Genomic DNA, 19961 nt, shown 5'->3' on the forward strand with positions numbered 1-19961 from the left:
ATCCTCTTGGGTAGGCTCATTCTCACTGGGTATCTCCTCCATATATTCACTATTACAATGCAATGAGGTTTTTGAAAGTATACTTACTATTTGACTCACTTGCTATTTTTGGTTCTTAATGGCTTCAGCATTTGTATAAGTCCTTGATTTTGTATAAAATTGTTTTCGACAATATTCGTGAACTTATACATAAGCTCTTCTAAACTACCATTCTCTTCTTGAGGTGGTTGTCTCACTTTGCTTTCATTCCAGTCATAATAAGGGTATTTATCCCAAGCAGAGTTAAGATTATGCCCATATGAAACCTCATAGATGAACTATGGGAAGAATACTTACCTACTAGAGACCCATAGATGATTTCCATTATATTTAAAACAAAAAGCAGGCTTGTGATAATGTTCAACTGATAACTACGCAATCTTTTTCTTAGGCTGGTTGTGCTCCATCTTCACAACATTTAGAGTTTAATATCAAAAATAATTCTTCAAACATTATCCCTAGCACTTGTCAGGTACTACGAAAAAAACTTGAAGACAAGTTAACTAAATAATATAAAATAAAAAGAAAGAAAAAAAATTAATTCCTGAATTAGCACCAAAATTATTTTGATCACTATTGATTTCCAATCCCCGGTAACAGCACCAAAATTTGGCGAGCGCAAAACACAATACGAAATTATTGCCCGCTAGTCAAAGATAGTATAATTTAATTATCATCTCCATTGGGATTGGATTTAAATATTGCTCTAGCAATTTCTGGGTTAACTCCTATTCAGGATGATCAAAACTTGATTTGGATTGATTACGAAATACGATTAACTACTAAAGTAAAGTAATTTACAATTGACTGCAAAGAACTAGAGATTAGTAGAGTTGGTTTCTTTTCAATGTGAGGAATAAGGGTCATGATACGATAGGTACAAGATAGCTATTTGGGATTTAACTCTAGTTTAATACACACTCTAATGTTCTAATGATTCTTACGAATTCACTCGATGATTATTTCAAACATGTAGTCAAGACTCCTCTCTCGATTAAATCTTAACTATACAAGGTGAACTAATATAAGCACTGTGCAAAATATGCAAGCATGCGTTTATGGATTGGTCTTTACATCCCATACTTAAACCATTGCTCGTCCTCAAGCAAACAAACTGCATTTCACATGGAGACGACCTTCTCATCAGACAACTTCCCTAACGCATCATGCCAAGAATGTTTAAAGCAGACTAAGTACCATGTCGTAATATCCCAGCCTCAAGACTCGACTCGAAAGCACCACACATTTTTTCTAAAACTTGCTCACTTACTCTAACACAGAGGCCAAAGAAGTTACCTTTCATTCACAAGTCATGTGCCCTCACATAAACAATAAAGTGTAGTTCCACACACAATAAAGTTCAAGAACAATTAGGAACTCGAGATAGAAATAATTCACTCACTATCAGAATTAAGATTCATGTGCCACAGAGAGATGCACCATATGCTTGCCCGTAGTGTAATACACTGCTAATTGAGGTCATTCATTCAAATATCAAGTAGGAATTTATTTCGGTTGTAATATAGGCTACGAGACGGGTATGATACATTTGGATATAGTAACTACACCTCTCTAAGAACTTTAATACATATACATTAACGCTTTAAACCCCACACTTATGTTGAACCAAACCCCAACCTTCACACATAATAACATCAAGCTCCCAATTTCTTTAAGCACTCATAAGATGAGAACTACCATTAGCAGGGAATTATTTTTTTTTCTAATACATTCACAAACTTTCTTTTTTTTTCAAAGTTCTGATTGATTTTTCGTTCTAATATTTTCTTCCAATTCCATACATGCGACTCTCACAAATTTTCAACTAATGCACCTTTCTCCCTTTTTCAATAGTTCCACTCATAAACAAACCATACCTCCACTAAGGTCGTAAAAAGCTCATAACAGTTTCAAGTGCTCACGAAAGGTAAAAGGACCAAATAGATGGTCAAATCAAACAAAGGGGTAGGCTTGTAGTGTGGTTGCCAAACAAAATAAGATTACAGGCTCAAAAGGGCTAACTACGATACACAACAATTTGGCGGGTCACGAGCATATAATTGGCTCAACAAGAAAATGCCTATATTACTTCCTAGACTGAACAAGACTGCTATTTCGCGTTGCAAACACACGGGGGAAGTTCTAGACATCAACTGACATGCACATAATATATATGAACAATAACCTCACACAAACCATGGCACATAACTCACTTAGGACTGGATCTATCCTGACTCTCTAGTCAAAGAAGTTAAGCAAGTCAAAATCAAACAATTTAAGGCATTTATCCATGAGTCAAGAACTGAGCCTAGTTGTCACGACTAAGGCACTCATTACTCTCAAGGCACAACAAAGTCAAGAAACGTCATCTCCATTTAATACCATAGCACAAGACTTCTCTATTCCTAACAAAAGAAAAACTAACTACACCCGTTTCAAGTAAAACCCTTGGAAAAGAACCGTGGCCCAAAGAAAAATCAAGGGGGAATTGTTATACTACCTAAGAAAAATAAATTTTTTTTCTTCGTCTTTGATCCCTCAAGAAGACAGTCGAGTAAATCCATCGTCGGGAAAAGTCAATTTTGTTTTATCAAAAGAAACGAAAACAAACACACATGTACATATTTACATCCCCCATCCCACACTTTAAATTGTGGCATGTCCCCATGACACAAAAGTAAAAAGCAAGAGGTAAAGAAAACTCCACTGAATTTGTTTTGTTTCCAAGAACTTATGAACTCTACCCCTAATTCTGAATTCATTCTTGTTTTTGCTCCTTGCGATTACTTATGGAGCTCATTAAGCCCAAGTCTTCAGAGGATATCTGCAAGACCCCCTTTTTTCTTTCTTGCTTGGCCTCTTTTGAGCGGTGAATTATTCTTGTAGGATCATCCTCAATTTGTTCATGCACTCTTTCACAAGATCAATCCATGCATCTTCCTGTAAATCCCCAAAAATAAAATTCACATAATCAAGGTTAGAATAAGAAAATAAAGAAGAAAGGTCGTGTGAATATTCTTGTGTTATGTTCAAGACCATTTGTTCCTCATTCTCTTATACTAAAGATTGTAAATGTGAAAAGGTGGATGAGGGTTCGAACTCTTCTTTTATTGCTTCACAATCAATCAAACTTCATCTTCATTCATTTCAATTAAATCAGAGTCCTTGTGCAGAGTGGCCAGCTCTCTCTATGGATGATCATCCTCTTGGGTAGGCTCATTCTCACAGAGCATCTCCTTCATATATTCACCATTACAATGCAATGAGCTTTTTGAAAGTATACTTACTATTTGACTCACTTGCATTGTTAGGTTCTTAATGGCTTCAGCATTTTGTATAGGTCCTTTTCGATTTTGCATAAATCTTTCTTCGACACTATTCATGAACTTATACTTAAGCTCTTCTAAACTGCCATTCTCTCTTGAGGTGGTTGTATCACTTAACTATTATTCCAGTCATTATAAGCATATTTATCCCAACCAGAGTTAGGATTATGCCCATATGAAACCCCATACCTATACAAACTATAAATAGAGTGAGACTGTTCAAAAGATGAACCATAGGAAGAATACTTACATGCTTGATAGTCAACCCATAGATGATTCCCATTACATTTAAAACAAATATCAGACTTATGTTAATGTTCTGCTGCTAACTCTGCAACCATTTTCTTAGTCTGGTTGTGCTCCATCTTCACAATATATAGAGTTCAATATCAAGAATAATTCTTCAAGCGTTATCCCTAGCACTTGTCAGGTACTACAAAACAATCTTGAAGACAAGTGAAATAAAAAAATAAAATAGAAATAAAGAAAAAAAAATTCCCGAATTAGCACAAAAAATTACACTATTGATTCTCAATCCCCGGCAATGGCGCCAAAATTTAACGAGCGCAAAACACAACACGAAATTATTGCTCGCTAGACAATGATAGTATAGTTTAATTATCGTCTCTATTAGGATTGAATTTAAATAAAATTCTAGCAAATTTCTGAGTTAATTGCTATAGAGGATGATCAAAATTTAATTTGGATTGATTACGAACTACAATTAACTATTAAAGTAAAGTAATTGACAATTTGTTTCTTATCAATGTGAGGAATAAGGGTCATTATAGAATAGGTGCAAGATGGCTATTTGGGATTTAACTCTAGTTTAATTCACTCTAATATTCTAATGATTCTTAAGAATTCACTCAATGATTAGTTCAAACGTGTAGTCAAGACTCCTCTCTCGATTAAATCTTAACTTTACGAGGTAAACTAATATAAGCACGGTGAAAATATACAAGCATGCGTTGATGGATTGGTCTTTAAAACGTCTCTCGAATATTCTCCTAACTTGATTTAATCAATAATTCATCAAGCTCCTTAGATTACTTAAGAAAATCATTGAATTAAACCAACGATAATGCAAAGATAATCATCAAAATATTCCATGGTGTGTGATAATATTGTAATGACCCGACCGACAGCTTTGAGCTCTAGCATGTCGTTCGGCAGTTTGAGACCATGAGTAATTTCAATTCATGTATTATGACTTGCACGTGTAGTTCGATTAGATTTTCGGGAAGATCAGAGTTGATTTAGAAGAATAATTCTCAATTCTGAAGCTTTAAGTTGGAAAAGTTGACCAAGGTTTGAATGTTGAGTAAACGACCTCGGATTGGAGTTTTGACAGTTTCGTTAGGTCTGGATGATGATTTTGGACTTAGGCGTATGTCCGGATTTGGATTTGGATGTTTGTAGGTCGATTTGATATTTTTTGGCTAAAGTTGGAAGATTGAAGATTTAGAAGGTTGATAGGTTTGACTGAGAATTGACTTTGTTGATATCGGATCCGGGAGTTGGTATAGGTCCATTTTGTCATTTGGGACTTTCATGCAAAATTTGAGGTCATTCCGAGTTGATTTAGTATGGTTCGGCATGAGTTTTAGAAGTTTAAAAGTTCATTAGTTCATTAGGCTTGAAATGATGTGTGATTCATGATTTTGATATTGTTTGGTGTGATTTGAGGTCTCGATTAGGTTAGTGCTATGTTTTTGGACTGGTTTGTGTGATTTGACGGCGTCTAAGGGGCCTCGGGTGTGTTTCAGATGTGTTTGAGTTGTGTCGCGCTCTTATTTAATGTTTCAGTGTCATTTCTTTGGGAATAAAAGGTACTGTTTTTAAAAAACAACCTTTGATTTGTTATTATATTGAATCATTTTATCCGTATCGTAATTACAGAACCATAGCAAAAAGAATCGTCAAATTCCGAGGTCGTATGAGAGAGTTATGCCCATTTTCATGTCGGGAAAGATTGTTGGTTTCAGGTGCGAACGTTTGTTCTTTGCGAACGCGAGAGTGGTAAAAATAATGCAAAGAAGGATTTCTGGGTTAATCGTACAACGCAAAAAATTGCTCTTTGCGAACGTGAAGGTCTCCGAACAAAAATCATCTGGATAGTGTTTTAAACCGAGTATTTTAGTATTTTGAGCATATCTTGAGTTCTAGAGCTCCGTTTGAGGTGATTTATGCGAGGTTGTTCTCATCTCAACAAGGGGGTAATAATATGACCATTATTTTGATGTTTTTCCATTATTATTTTTGTTGGTTATTATTTTTATCCATGTTTAGATTGTAGAAATTGGGGTTTTGAGCCCCAAAGTTGAGAAATGGTAAATCCCTGATTTGTGGGTCAATTCATGGACGGAATTGGATAATTTTCTGGATAGAGACTACACATATGTTATGGGTAATATTTATTTTTGATTGACTATGTTGACTTTTCGAGCGGAGTTGGGAATTGTTATAAATTTTTAAATTTCAAGTATTAGAGTATATTTTGATTGGTTTGCACGTTGTTTGATATGTTTCGAATCATTTGGCATCGGTTTGAGAAATTAGAGAGGCGCTGGAGCCGGTTATCAGATTTCTAAGCAAGGTAAATCTCCTGTCTAACCTTGTGAGAGAGAATTTACCCCGTAGGTGTTATATTTATTATTTGCTACATGTTGTGGGAGATACGCATGTATGAGGCGATGAGTGTCCATGCGTGTGCTAGAATTCTTGATTATGTCCGAATAGACTTAGACTCACGCCATGCTTTAATTGTACTATTTGAGTTATTATTGCCTATTTAAATGCTTTAATTTACATTTAGCCTGAGATTAGACTCGCGTAGAGTATCAGACTTGCTATTTTAGATACCTAACGAGTTACTTGATTAGCCATGGAAATTGTACTTTCCTTTAAAGATTTCTTCCGCGTGGTGCATATTCGTCCAATAGTTTTTCTTGAATTTTATAACTCACACGTATATTCGTGATTGGGGTCAGTGACCCGTCAAAGTTTCATATTCTAATGGGATCGGGTTGAACGCCTCAGCAATACCCGTATAAAATCGGGACGTTCGCCTCGGCGGTATCATGTAACACACTCTCATGGGATCAGGTCGTTCGCCTCGGCAGAGTAATATATTCTTATGGGATTGGGTCATTCGCCTCGGCAGTATCATGTATCATATTCTCATGGGATTGGGTCGTTCGCCTCTGCAGGATTATGTATCACACTCTTATGGGATCGGGTCATTCACCTCGGCAGTTCTATGAAACACTCTTATGGGATCGGACCGCTCGCCTCAGTATAATCGTGTAAAATACTTGATAAGGAGTCCGCATACTCATGAGTTTCCTGACGCTGTGATGTGACCATTGATTTGGTATTGACCATTACATATTCCAATTGAGTAGGTATCCAATAATTGAGGACTTTGTGTTCATTGTTCAGTTGTAGACCGCATTATTTTCCTATATTTGTTCTCACTGTTTACTTACCATGTTTCATACTTGTATACCTTATTATATTTGATCTATTGGACTACTAGTAAGTATCAGTGTCGACCCCTCATCACTACCTCTTTGGGGTTAAGCTAGATACTTACTGGGTACACGTTGATTTACATACTCACGCTACACTTCTACACTGAATGTGCATGTACTGAGACACGTACACTAGGTGGTCATCTTGGGGCATTGGCATTGGCTCAGCTATTGAGGGGACTCATACTACACTTCTACGCTACGATTCACAGCACACAGAGTCTCCATCTTATTCAGTTAGTATATATTTTCTATTTTATATTCTAGACAGATGTTGTGGTAGTGTTGTATTGTTCTAGTAGATGCTCATGCTCTTGTGACACCGGGTTTTGGGGGTTCCTAGTGGATGTTCATTATTTTATTTTACGTTATTATTATCACTTGACTTTATGATTTATTTATATTTGGAATTTTTTTAAAGAAAAGCACAGGTTTCTATGAGTGCAATAGTTAAGTGGAGGTTCCTTCATTGGCTTGCCTAGCAGCATAGTTCGGCGCCATCACGACCTATTATGGGATTTGGGTCGTGAAAGCTTGGTATCAGAGCGCTAGGTTCACTTAAGTCTCACGAGTCATCAGCAAATCGAGTAGAGTCTGTACAAAGACGTTTGTACTTATCTTCGAGAGGCTACAAGTCTGTTAGGAGAACTTCCCTTCTTGATTTCCTCGTCGTGCAGGTTGATTTCATTGAAGCTTATGTCTTCATTTTCTTCCTACTCATTCTTATACGATGTTGAGCGCTTATTATCAATTGGGCCTCGAGGAGTTGTAGTGGTGCTAGATATATGGTGCAGGATATTTTTCCCTGCGTATTGGGGCATACTATTATCGACGCCTTGCGGAGGGGTGTTCTATCATTTCAGCCCAGTGTTAGCGTTGCCTATAGTTTCGAGGCTATGCACAGTGTATTGTGATGTTCATGCATTAATATCGCGCAGTGATGGTATGAATGCTACGGTCCTTATTTATGTGTCGCGACCGTGAATGACCCGAGAAGAGTATTTCTCGGTTCATGGTTTAGAGATTCAACATTTAATTCCGGCGGAGGAGAGGCAATCGGACTATGGATGTTTAGGCTTTGGTTGACGGAGTAGCGAGATTGGATATTTTCGAACTTGGTGGAATTCTTGTTTGTGATATGGTGTCATCATCCTTGTTTGAACGTATTTAGGCTCGTCAGTGTGATGGTTTTCATTGGTTTGCTTTCGAGGCAGGGTGTTGTGAAATAGTACCTAAGAAGCGGGTATCTGAGATGGCGGTGGGTGGTAACTACAGGGTCGAATCAGTATTTCTAGTGTTGATGTCTCGATAAAGATGATCTTTATAGAGGTTTAGAGTTAGTGGCAATTAATTAGTTTGGATGCCACAGAGATGGAATATGATTTGAGACAGTATTTTAGTAGCGAAGGATGAGGAATGACATGGAGGGTTATGTCTCGTGATAGATGAGTTGTTAGGAGGTCAAGTGCGAGCAGCAGAGATCGAGTAGTTTGCTTAGGAAGTTTGAATGTGACGGGAAACGTTTGCTTGGAACGTAGAGGGATGTAAAAGCTTGATTATAGTTTTGGGATGCAACATGAGTTCGAGTTTTGGAATGTATTGTTGGACCTTCAATTGATGCTAATGGGATGAATAGAGTCATGCAGCTAGCGGATGATCATAGACCTAGGAGAATCAACTGATTTCATAATGGACGTGGTTATGGCTATGCCGTTGGAGGGTGTCAATATGAGGTTACACAGGTGGGCTATCTCTTATGAGAAGATTAGGGGTTTCACCACTACTAATAAAGTTTTTATAAAAAGTTTTGCCTTTTATCCAATGGGATGCATGTACTGCAATGTGAGCTTAGATCGCTTGAAGAATATGGTACGACTGTCAGGAGGTCGAGTGTGCGATTATGGCTGATAATTCGAGATGTGTTATGATCAGTGCAATAAGAACTTATGAGAAATTTGGCTGAGCAACTGTGCAAGATCATGGTAACTGAGGAGGAGGAGTCATTGTGGGTTCTGGATTTATGTGATTGTGTCTTAAAGCTAAGTGGGGGAGCCTACTGTCTATGATTGGGTCACGTGGTGATGTGCCTTTGCAGTTTTGGGTTAACATTATGTTGGTGGATTAGTTATTACCAAGGGAAGAAAACATTAGGGGTAATTTGAAAAGGGGATTTGATGGATGTGATGTACAAGGGAAAGTATTCATCTGGTTGATTCATTGGAGTGTTCATGTGCTAACGGAGCACTAATGGTTTGGTTAAAAAATCGGGACTGTACTAGAGTGGGCGACTCTCAATAATCGTTCTAGTGGATTCAAGATTTTAGCTGTGCTGCTTAAGGATTTTCATGTTCATTATGTGACTGAGGATTGAGTTTTGCAGTAGATTGTGAAGGGTACTTGGAGCATTTTTATGTTATCAATGGGTCTGTAGTGCAACGTTAGAAAAATAGGAGAAACAAGTTTGGATTCATAGAAGATCTAACTAGCACATGTGTATCAGTTAGAGTTACTATAGACTGTATGGGGAGGGTATGGAATGTCTTATGGGTATTGAAACGACGTGATCTCGTGATTTAGGTCACTCGGGATGAGTGTAAATTGGGTTTCGTTATGTGATTTAATAGAGGTTTTGATTCTAAAGGCAAGTCAAGAAGAAATTGGAAGAATCTGAGTCACCCTAGTAGTGGTGTGGATTGGCATGTTTAAGGAAATGATCGGTTCCTTCGGTGTGGTAAGGCAATACAAATGTTTCGTGATTGAACGTGCGGGCTTGACAGTCTCCGTAATTTGATTGATTTTGAGGTATTTGATTCTGATGGTTTTGATTATATGTAAATGGGTCCTGGATGAGTTATGGTGGTTTAGAACAATACTTGATTTTTTATGTCTTTTACAGCTAGGGACAGTGTTTTAAACCGAGTATTTTAGTATTTTGAGCATATCTTGAGTTCTAGAGCTCTGTTTGAGGTGATGTTTGCGGGGTTGTTCTCGTCTCAAGAAGGGGGTAATAATCTGACCATTATTTTGATGTTTTTCCATTATTATTTTTGTTGGTTATTATTTTTATCCATAATTAGATTGTAGAAATTAGGGTTTTGAGCCCCAAAGTTGAGAAATGGTAAATTCTTGATTTGTGGGTCAATTCATGGACGGAATTGGATAATTTTCTGGATAGAGACTACACATATGTTATGGTTAATATTTATTTTTGATTAACTATGTTGACTTTTCGAGCGGAGTTTGGAATTATTATAAATTTTGAAATTTTGAGTATTGGAGTATATTTTGATTGGTTTGCACGTTGTTTGATTTGTTTCGGATCGTTTGGCATCGGTTTGTGAAATTAGAGAAGTGTTGGAGCCAGTTATCAGATTTCTGAGCGAGGTAAGTGTCACGCCCCAAAACCGAGGAGCGCGACCGGCGCTCAACCGAGTGAACCCGATCGAGCAAGCCTGTTAGATTTTCTTCTACCCAAACTCATCCACGAATGAAGATAATGCATATTTTCATTAATTAGACAAAAATGTGATCATGGTCTACAATACCAACTCATTACCAATAATTTGCATCATTTTGAAAGTCTCAAATGGGACAAGTAATACAACCACAACATAACATAGTTTGTCTTTCCCAATACCAATACACAACCCACACTATGTCTACGGAGCCTTTATAGATAAAGAAGAGTACAATGATAATGTCGGCAACAAGGCCCCGGCTATACCTCAAACAGAATACACAAAGAACAAAAGATACATGACCCTGGGATGAAGTGGGGCTCACCAAGTCAGCTGGGAAGAAGGTGTACTGCTATCACTGATCAATACCTCCTGTTGTGGAACCACTTGCATCCATTTAAAGATGCAGTGCCCCCGGCAAAAGGGACATTAGTACCATCGAATAGTACTAGTATGTAAACCAAATACCAATTTAAGAATTTAGAAATACAATATGAATATGATGAATCAGGGCAAAAATAGAATGATATAGCTAACCGTTTAAACCAGAGCAAGCTTATTAAGTGCTATCAATAACATTTGTAGGATTGAAGATGAGATCCTCTGTAACCATCTTCACACAAAGCGGCCCCGCCGCCTCACCCGATGTATGCAGGTGGAGGTATAAGTACAATACCACAACTCTACTCAAGCGGCCCCGCTGCCTCACCCTAATGTATGCGGGTGGATGTATAACCACAGTACCAAGAACCTACACAAAGCGGCTATGCCGCCTAACCCTAATGTATGCAGGTGAAAATGCATCAACGATACCAATACCAACACAAAGCGGCTATGCCTCCTCACCTCAATATATATATATGTGGGTGGTGGTGCCACAACAATACCAATACTATACACAAAGCGGTCGTACCGCCTCACCCCAATGTAAGCGGGTAGAGGTGCAGTCCCGCAATACCATAATCCCTACACAAAGCGGTCATGCCGCCTCACCACAATGTATGTATGTGGGTGGTGGTACCACAACAATATCAATACTATACACAAAGCGGTCGTACTGCCTCACCCCAATATAAGCGGGTGGAGGTGTATCATAATCACAATCTCTACACATCTTGTCATAATAACTTTCACATAAATCTCGACTTGAAATTATAACATGTGGATACACAATCCATAATTTGGAGCACATCCTCAATTTATAATGCAATATGATAAGAGCATTTGAAACATGAATTGAACATATATATCTTTATCACAAAACTTATCAGAATACTCGATTTGTAATCAACATCTTGGAACTTACAAGGATAATGGGAATTCCAATTCTTAAAGAAGAGTTTAGCCAACATACCTCACTTGAGCTTCTTTACACTCTAAATGTTCCGAAATTATTAGCAACTTCAATCTATTTTAGAAATATAACAAGTTGAACCAAAATTAAGACGTTGATAATGGATCTAGCTCATTTGAGTATTTTATCAAACACTAGATCGTAACTGTATCATGAAAGGTATTGTTCCAACTCAGTACTTAGAAAAAAGTACTTCCAAATTATACTCCGCTACAGGAGAACAACTTCGTATTAATTATAAGCTTTCAAAAGCTCATATTTGTAATAATGGTATTTGCTTGACAAATGATTTTATTATTACTGAAGATATTAATGAAGATATCATTCTAGGAATTCTATTTATCACTCAGATAAAACCTTTCATTACTGGCTTAGACGGTATTTCTACTCAAATATTAGGAAAAGAATTACATTTTCCTTTTGTTAAAACCCTTTCACAAGATGAAAGTAATTTTATTAGAAAAAATACTGTTTTTCGCATTAACAAACTGTCTGAGCATATCACCTTTTTAAAGGATGAAATAAAAGTTAAGAAAATCGAACAGATTTTAAAAACCCCGGAGATAGTTACTAAAATAGCTAATCTTCAAAACAATTTTGAAAAAGAAATATGTTCTGATTTTCCTAACGCTTTTTGGGAAAGAAGAAAGCACTTAGTTGAACTCCCCTACATTGAATGATTCAATGAACAGGCAATCTCTACCAAGGCAAGACCTATTCAGATGAATCATGAAATGATGGAAATATGCAAAAATGAGATTTCAGATCTCCTCAAAAACAACATTATTCATCCCTCTAAATCTCCTTGGAGTTGCTCTGCATTTTATGTTAACAAGAGTGCATAGAAAGAGAGAGGTGCCCCACGATTAGTTATAAACTATAAACCATTGAATGATGTCCTTAAATGGATCAGATATCCCATCCCCAACAAAAGGGATCTCTTGAAAAGAACTTACAAAGCCAATATTTACAGTAAGTTCGATATGAAATCTGGTTTCTGGCAAATTCAAGTAGCTGAGAAAGACAGATACAAAATGGCTTTTAATGTTCCTTTCAGTCAATACGAATGGAATGTAATGCCATTTGGGCTCAAGAATGCCCCATCTGAGTTTCAGAATATCATGAACTCCATCTTTAATGATTACAGTTATATGTCTATTGTCTATATAGATGATGTTCTTATATTTTCTGATAACATAGATTCTCATTTCAAGCATCTCAACACCTTCCTGAAAGTGGTTAAGAGAAATGGTTTGGTAGTTAGTGCTCAGAAGATTAAGCTCTTCCAAACCTCTATTAGATTCTTAGGTCACGACCTTTACCAAGGATCTTATAAGCCTATTTGCAGAGCCATTGAGTTCTCGTCCAAGTTCCCTGATGTAATCACTGATAAACCTCAACTACAGAGATTCTTAGGAAGCCTCAATTACGTTGCTGATTTTATCCCTAACATTAGACAGGTCTGTGAACCTCTTTACAAACGACTTAGGAAGAATCCTATCCCGCGGAGTCAAGAACAAACACAGTCTATCATCTAAGTCAAAAAACTTGTGCAAAAACTTCCTTGTTTAGGAATCCCTAACCCAGAAGCTTCTATGATAGTTGAAACAGATGCTTCAGATGTAGGATACGGAGATATCCTTAAACAAAAGATTTCCATTGAGTCTTCTGAACAATTGGTTCATTTTACTTCAGGAATCTGGAATTCCGCTCAAGAAAATTATTCGACTGTTAAAAAAGAAGTCTTGTTTATAGTGCTATGTATCACTAAATTTCAGGATGATCTTATTAACAAAGAATTTTTGGTCAGAGTAGATTGTAAATCTGCTAAAGAAATTCTTCAAAAAGATGTTAAAAATCTTGTTTCTAAACAAATATTTGCTAGATGGCAAGTTCTACTGTCTAGCTTTGATTTTAAAATCGATTTTATCAAAGGAGAAGAAAAATCTTTACCTGATTTTCTAACAAGAGAATTTTTACAGGGAAAAAATGAGGCCCTTCAGACCTAACACTCCTTCCAAAGGAAAGGAAATCAGCAAACCTCAAATGGCCAGACCATTTGTCCCTCTTCCCATTACTCCTACCAAGATATCAGCCCCTCAAAGGCCTCAACTTTCTTTCCAAAACCGGTATACAGCTCTAGTTGAATACCCGAAATTACCAGCACCAATTCCAGTTCCCTTAGAGAAACTTACCAACCCCCAACCAAAGCCTTTAGAAAAAGGATCAGCATCTAGCTCTACAGTTCAGACAAAAGAGAGCTACGCCACGAAAGTCCCAGAGACTTTTGCAGAAGCAGTCAACCCTTCAGTTAAGAAGACACCACAAGAAGATCTTCTTAAAGAAGAAAAGTTCGAGTACATTACCCTCCGGGTATTACCTATACTAGCTCTAGATAAGGAGTACGAAGGTCTCAGACTAGAAGACCTGATCAAACCATGTTATACGGATTTCAATTATGTGGATACAGAAAGTCCATACAAGACAAGGAGATTTTACGAAGCCATCCTCATTGATACAGATTCCATTGAAGTAGAACATACTTTATGTCAAAATAGACCAGGATTTATTAATTATTCTAGGTTTACAATTAAGAAAATTTTATCACCCTTTGAGTGGTTTGTAGACCATCTGCACACACCAGTTGCACTTACCATGACGCATCGTCCCCAGACTTATTGCTGGCATGATTACAAGGCAGCATGGTTTAATTTTATGTATCTTAGGCCAGGACATACCTGGTTTGTTAAATATCGCTTAGATATTACTAAAGCTGTAATTCCCAGATGGTTCTACGAATGTTGGAACTTATTCGGAGGAAACAGAGAAATCCTCACTCAACAATTCCTCAACAGGTTTGATGATTTTCAGACTAAGGAGGCCATTTTTACTCTACCAGAGCACATTAAAATGTGCAAATACTTTACCCAAAAACGTATATCCTTCATTATCAGTTGGACCTTCACCAAAGTAGAATTTGATAGAATTAAATATCTATCTAAAGAAGTCAAGATCAAGGGATGGACTCCTAAGCAACAAGTCCCTAAGGTCTCGAAGAATATTCAACAAAGCTTCCACAAAGCTTCGCCTTCCAAGACAGCTCTCAAAGAAAAGCTGAAACAAGCTCTACAAAACATAGAAGACTATGAAGAAAACCAAATCATGCAATTGATTGAAGATGCTGCTTCCACAGGAGAAAGCAGTAATGGTGACATGTGCGATCCAAAGGGAATTGCTTTGGCGTACATGGACCCAAATTACGACTAAGTCTGCACCAATAGAGTCTCCATCAGCAAAGACCGACAGAGTCTCCTCCAGCAAAGACCGACAGAGTCCCCACCAGCAAAGGAATCCTATCCTTCCACTGTTCACCTTTTTAAAAGAAGACAACTTTTCACTGTTTGCTTTTAAAAAGATTGGACCGCCCATTTCTAATTGTTGACCACTTTAAATTGTCGATTAAATCAGACCGCACAATTAGACGCCTAAGATCAAAGGCATCTTTTCCTTAGTCTATTTAAGACTCCCATCTCCCATTGTAAGAGGCATCAGAAAATTCTCCAATTTTCTAAGACCTCTCCCTCTGTACTATTCTAATATTTTTCCACTGCAATGTTTTAATGTTGAATCAATAAAACTCTTGTAAGTTTTTAAAGGGCTTTTCTTATACTGTTTTTAAGTTTTTATACTGCACCCCGTTCCGTCTTTACGTGGTATCAGAGCCAACCAGTGCAAATCTGACAGAAAGAAGAGGAAGATCAATCTTCTAGAAATAACGAAGATACCAAAAAGGAACTCTTCTCTATCTTAGAAGAACCCAATTCAGATTCTTCTCCTGATTATTCCTCAGATGAGTATAGCGATGAAGATGATATCAATATCGCCTATAACTCTGACTCAAGCCAATCTGGCCGTGAATGCCATTGTTCTGGAGCCTTTTGTACCAACGATAAAACCCAGGCTTCTATCAAAGTACTTTCAGATAGCTCCAAAGAAGCTCTGTTTGATATTGTTCAACATATCGCAGATGATGAGTCTAGGAAGAAATATTTGATTGAACTCAAGAATCTTATTCTCACTCATCATAATGACAGACCTAAGCCTAGGTCAGTTGTGGAACCATTCAGCATGAAGCAAGTCATGGCTCACTTCGATAAACCAGCTGAACCTTCAATCTCAGATCTGAGGCACGAAGTCGCAGAACTAAAAGGAGAAATCAAAGATATTAAATCTAGACTTGGAAAAGTTGAGGTTGATATCTTAACAGAACAGGTTCTCAAACAAGCTAAGACTTATGAATATAAGTCGGAAAATGAAGAAGAACCTAGTCCTCACCAAAGTGAGTGTCATTCTGAGAATGAAGACTCTATCGACCTCCGTCTTACCAAGGATAAGACTTCATCGTCTCAAGCTCCCGGCCTTACGGTCATTACGAGTATCAAACCTCAGAGTTATCATATTCCTATCAAGATTGTTATTAGCAAACACTTCGCTATTAATAAAATCGCTTTACTTGATAGCGGTGCAGATCGTAACTGCATCATGAAAGGTATTGTTCCAACTCAGTATTTAGAAAAAAGTACTTCCAAATTATACTCCGCTACAGGAGAACAACTTCGTATACCATGGAGTAGTTCTCTTTAGGGTTTGATGAATTTGGTGTATTGATATTTATTTGTGGATTATAACTCTAGTTTTATGTATTGAAGCATTTTTGGATGATTTAACTGTTGTATCTATATTCACTAGTTCATGTAATCGAGAGAGGCATAACTTGTGATATCTTTGCACTATATTGTTGGTTGAGTTCATTAATTCTTCTTAGTAATCGAAAGAGGCTAGTTGAATTATTGATTAAACCTAGTTAGGAGGATAATCGAGAGAAGCTCTCCTAAAGACCAATCCACTACGCATTCTTGCATATCTTCACGTGCTTAAATTAGTTCATCTTGTGAGGTTAAAACTTAATCGAGAGAGGAGTTTTTGCTGAATGTTTGAACTAATAATTGAGTGAATTCGAGAGACTCACTTGAATATTAGAAGTGAATTATCTAGAGTTAGATCCCAAACAATTATCTTGCACCTATCCTATCAAAACCCTATATTCTCCCATTGATAACTTACTTTGCTTATTCCTTGTTTCGATTGTCATTAGTCAATAGCTTTAGACTCTTAGTTAATTTTAGTTAGAAATTATATAAATCTAAATTATTGAACATCTTGGATAGCAATCAAGCTAGAAACTACGAGAATATTGTTTAAATCCAATCCCGTGGATATAATATTATACTATACTATATTCGATTAGCGAGCATAATTTAAGTATGTGTTTCGAGCTCGTCAAATTTTGGCGTTGTTGCCGGGGATTGGCAATCAATAGTGTTTGAAATAGTTTGCAGTGCTAATTCAGAAATTTTTCTTTTTATTTTATTTTATTTTTCCCTTTTTACGTTTGGTGTTCGTTGACTGTGCGCAAGTTACAGGTGTAGATTGGTGCATGACTCGAGCTTCTACGAAAGAAGTGCTAGCATACGAGCCTGAGATATAAAAACAACTACGACAGCTGAGGAAGGAAAGAAATCCCACCGAGACGTTAGAAAAGGTTGGGCAATCCTCAACCAAAGAACTTATAACTGGAAACTGTGAGGATAATGTAGATATAGCTGCAAGAGAAGCAGCCCAACGACGAGAACATTATGTACAGGATGCTGAAGAAGTAGCTATTAGAGATGCACAAATTATCTACGAAGAAGTGAGGAGTCATACAATTGCTCAAAATCAACCCTTGGGTGCAGGCCAGTTCAAAAATATAGCTCCCATGCCAGGGAGACCACTTGGCGATTATGCTAGACCGGTCAACAATCAAGGATTATCAAGTGTGAGACCACCTCCAATTGTAGCAAAACATTTCGAGTTAAAGTAATGGTTGATTCAAACCTTTCAGAATTGTTGTGTCCTTAGAGAGAAGCCAAACGAAGATCCAAACACACATCAAATGGACCTCGAGGAGATTATGAACACATTTCAATACAATAGTGTGTCACAAGATGTGGTGTATTTAAAGGCATTCCCCTTTTCTCTTTAATATAATGCAAAGCAGTGGCTTCGAAGCTTGCCCACATGTTCGATTAGAACATGGGAGGAGATGACCAGAAAATTCCTTGATAAATATTTCTCCTCAGCTAAAACGGGCAAGTTTAGAAGAGAAATCCATAACTTCTACCAGAAAGATACTGAAATGGTTTTTGAATCATGGGAGAGGTTTAAGAAGATTGTTCGAAATTGTCAACATAGCGGAATTGAATTCTGGATGTAACTCCAGGATTTTTGGGATGGATTGACACCGGCCTCACGTAGAACATTGAGTAATGCAGTTGGAGGCCCGTTGATGAAGAAGACTCCAGAGGAGATAGTTACAATTCTTGATGAGTTATTTAAAGATGCTAATCAATGGCCCTCTGAGAGTGCGGAAAGAAGAATACCAACTGGTGTTCACCGGGTTGATGTTAACATATCTGTGCAGGTACAACTTGATGTTATGGACAAATAGATAAGGAAGTTGACCTTAGCCTCGATACAAAGTGAGCCTCATGCAACATGTGATATATACGGAAGAGGACACCCTACTCATGAGTGTCAAGCTTCAATTGAGAAAGTAAATACTGTGGGAAACTACAATTTCAATGCAATGGGTCAGAGGAACTCCGACTTTTTATGGAGTCCACCTGGAGGTACTGCGAATGATTGGCAACAAAATAACTCTAGATCGCAGGGACAAGGAGTTCCAGCATACCAAAATCAGTAGATGCAGCTATTTCAGCCTCAACATCCCATTCAGCTTGGTCTAGAGGATCTAATGAAGGCTTTCATTATCAAGACAGATGAGATGTTGGACGCTCATGGAGCAGTTATCAAAGAAATGGGCACTGGTTTGTGAAACTTGGAGAGACAAGTGGGACAGATTGCAACAATATTATCTGAGAGGGTTCTAGGTACTCTCCCTGCTGATACCGAAAGAAATCCCAAAGAAACAGTGAATGTTGTAACTCTGAGAAGTGGGCAAGTGTTGAAAGATCCCACCCCGATCCAAAAAACGTGATACATGAAAAAGAAAGTGGGGGGCAACTGAAAAATGATGTTGATAAAAAGAAGAAAGGTCGGATGAAAACTGAGAAGAGCAAACATATGGTTTCTTTACCTTTTCCTCAAAAGCTATGTAGAGAAAAGCTGGACAAGTAGTTTGAGAAATTTCTGGATGTGCTGGAACAGGTTCATGTGAACCTAGCATTCACATAAGTGCTCTCACAAATGCCTGCTTATGCCAAATTCTTGAAGGAGATCCTTACAAATAAAAGTAAAATCGAGGAGACCTCAGTGGTCAAGCTTACAGAGCATTGCAATGCGATCTTACAAAACAAACTCCCACAAAAGTGTGAAGATCCAGGGAGTTTTACTATACCTTGCTTTATAGGAACTATTCATTTTGATAAATCATTATGTGATTCTGGTGCCTCAATTAATTTAATGCCTCTATCTATTTACAGGAAACATGAGAAGGAGATTGTAGAGATAAGGTGGGTGCTAATATCTTTGCAGCTGGCGGACCGGACGACTTTAATACCCGAGGAATAGTGGAATATGTGTTAGTTCAGGTGGATAAGTTCGTATTTTCTGTAGACTTTATAGTGGTGAATATGGAGGAGAACAAGGGGATCCCCCTCATCCTAGGAAGACCATTCTTAGCAACGGGTAGAGCTATATTAGATATACACGAGAGGAAACTCATACTTAGAGTGGGTGAGGAGACGGTGACTTACCAAGAAATATAATAACAAACAACATCTTTCTAGAATACAAATTTGACAAGAGAATGAAAATAACTCTGATGGAGACTTTGTATACTGCGGATCGTAACATAAAATGCAGCTCACCATAAAGTCCCCGCAATAGACACGCCTCTGCGCCCAAAACACCACCAGAAATATTTATATATATACCTGCACAAAAAATGCAGCAAGTGTAGCATGAGTATGTAAATCAACGAGTACCAAGAAAGTATCTAGCCTAACCCCGAAGAAGTAGTAACGAGGGGTCGAAATCGACACTTACTAGTGGTCCAACAAATCAAGTACAACAGAAAGTAAACAAGTATGAGGCATGGTAAAAACAGTTTAAACAAATTTAAGCACGTGGTACGATCCTCCTCTAAACAATAAACGCAAGCCCTCAATTATTGGTCACCTCCTCA

Source organism: Nicotiana tomentosiformis, chromosome 7 (assembly GCF_000390325.3).
Source record: "Nicotiana tomentosiformis chromosome 7, ASM39032v3, whole genome shotgun sequence".
Taxonomy (NCBI): domain Eukaryota; kingdom Viridiplantae; phylum Streptophyta; class Magnoliopsida; order Solanales; family Solanaceae; genus Nicotiana; species Nicotiana tomentosiformis.